The sequence below is a fragment of the Babylonia areolata genome, chromosome 23 (genome assembly GCF_041734735.1).
Source record: "Babylonia areolata isolate BAREFJ2019XMU chromosome 23, ASM4173473v1, whole genome shotgun sequence".
Classification (NCBI taxonomy): domain Eukaryota; kingdom Metazoa; phylum Mollusca; class Gastropoda; order Neogastropoda; family Buccinidae; genus Babylonia; species Babylonia areolata.
Window position 1 is genome coordinate 34,892,436 of NC_134898.1, and position 2,500 is coordinate 34,894,935.

At 42.8% G+C, this 2,500-nt stretch overlaps 1 protein-coding gene across 1 annotated transcript in view; it reads right to left on the reverse strand.

The window, feature by feature from the left end:
- LOC143297650 (uncharacterized) overlaps nt 1-2,500 on the reverse strand; it is a 67,489-nt gene that overhangs the window by 58,626 nt on the left and 6,363 nt on the right. The window lies entirely within an intron of this gene.

Consider the following 2,500-nt stretch of genomic DNA (forward strand, 5'->3'; position numbering starts at 1 on the left):
TTAAAGCAGAATCCAGAATCCACAATCCAGCCATGCCATTCAGCAAAGCAGCGTGATTTCAAGACAAAAGTGTGCATATAAAAATAATAATAAAGAAGAAGAAGAAGAAAGTCAAAGTTGAAGCTTGGGCTGGAGATTACTTGTTTGTGCTTCCTTGCAAAAGGTTAAAAAAAAAAAAGAAACAACAACAACAACAACAACAACAAAAAGTGATGGAGGGGTAGGGTGGGGGTGGTGCTGGAGGTTGTGGGAGGTGGGGGCGGGGGAGGGGGGGGGGAGTGGCGAAAGGAGGATTTTTTTTTTTTTTTTTTTTTTTTTTTGTCTGTCATCTCCTCAGGAGACTTACGTTGTTGTTTGACCACCCCACCCCACGCCACCCACCCAACCCCACCCACCCAACCCCCTACCCCGCTTTTCGCAATGACTAGGTCAGTTAGTGTTCAGTTACAAATACTTGTTTCTTTGCATTGTATTTAGTACAATTTGTACTTAATTTGGGTTTTTTTTAATGACCTCTATTAGGCCTTAACTACGTAATATTTTTCTGGACGGTCCATGATCAAATAGATTCATTGGTGAAACACACACACACACACACACGCACGCACGCACGCACGCACGCACGCACACACGCATACACACAAAAAAAACGACTTATACAAACATTATGCAACCTATCCTCACATACAACATCATCTTGGAATAATCGTTGGCATTAATTTTCATCATAAAAAAACCAAACATGAAACAAGTAATGACCTTTCGTTGTCTGTGCGTGTGTGTGTGTGTGTGTGTGTGTGTGTGTGTGTGTGTGTGTGCATATGTATGTGTGCGTGCGTACATGCGTGCGTGCGTGTGTATAAATGTGAGCGTACGTGCATGCGTACGCGCAGTGCGTGCGTGCGTGCGTACGTACGTGTGTGTGTATGTGCGCACGTGCGTGCGTGCGTGCGTACGTGTGTGTGTGCACGCACACTTAGGTGCGTGCGTGTCTGCGTAATAAAACAACAACAACAATAACATAACACACAAAAGACTACTAAAACTTTGTTGACGTTAAAAGTAGTGAGTGGAACATTGAAGGGAGTGACAGGGAACCAAGTCACTGCAAAATGATCTTCAGTGTGTCTTAGAACCTCACTGTCACGTATCTACATCTACATCTAGTGGAGTGATGGCCTAGAGGTAACGCGTCCGCGTAGGAAGCAAGAGAATCTGAGCGCACTGGTTCGAATCATGGCTCAGCCGCCGATATTTTCTCCTCCTCTACTAGACCTTGAGTGGTGGTCTGGACGCTAGTCATTCGGATGAGACGATAAACCGAGGTCCCGTGTGCAGCATGCACTTAGCGCACGTAAAAGAACCCACGGCAACAAAAGGGTTGTTCCTGGCAAAATTCTGTAGAACAATCCACTTCGAAAAAAAAACAACAAATAAAACTGCACGCAGGAAGAAATACAAAAAAATGGGTGGCGCTGTAGTATAGCGACGCGCTCTCCCGGGGGAAGAGCAGCCCGAATTTCACACAGAGAAGTCTGTTGTGATGAAAAGAAATACGAATACAAATACAAAAATACATCGCACATCTTTCCCCCAACACTGTGACACTTGAGAAAGGCGGCTGAAATGGTTCGTAAGACACTCATCTGCCAGTACAGTAACCGTGATGAGGCGCCTGGGTTCGATTCCAGCCCTCGCCCTTTCTCCCAAGTGTGACTGGAAAAATCAAACTGAGCGTCTAGTCATTCGCAAGAGACGGTAAACCGAGGTCCCGTGTGCAGCACGCACTTGGCACGCTGAAAAAAGAACCCACGGCAACAAAAGAGTTGGTCCTCTGGCAAAATTCTGTACAAGAAATTCTCTATCTCTCTCTCTCTCTCTCTCACACACACACACACACACACACACACACACACACACACACACCAAAACACTAAATTCGGATCGCCAAACTATCTCAATGTTCAGAAACACGCCAAATTCTGCTTAAGAAAAAAAAAATGGTTTAGTTACATTTAAAAAAACAATCGTCGTCTTCTTCTTTTTTTTCATACACACAAAGAGATGGAACGAAAAAAAACCTACTCCAAAACAACAACTAAAACCTATTCCAAATCAAGTATGTTCAACAAAACACACTCATGCCTCTTTATTCTTAAAAAAAAAAAAAAAAAAAAAAAAAATCTCATGAGGAACACAACGATCTATATCGCGCCCATGGTCGCTGGTATTATCGTCATTATATTTACTGTCTCGTGTCGCTGGTATTATTGTCATCATTATATCTACTGTCTCGTGTCGCTGGTATTATCATCATTATATTTACTGTCTCGTGTCGCTGGTATTATTGTCATTATATTTACTGTCTTTGGTCGCTGTATTTTGTCATTATATTTACTGTCTCGTGTCGCTGGTATTATTGTCATTATATTTACTGTCTCGTGTCGCTGGTATTATCATCATTATATTTACTGTCTCGTGTCGCTGGTATTATCATCAT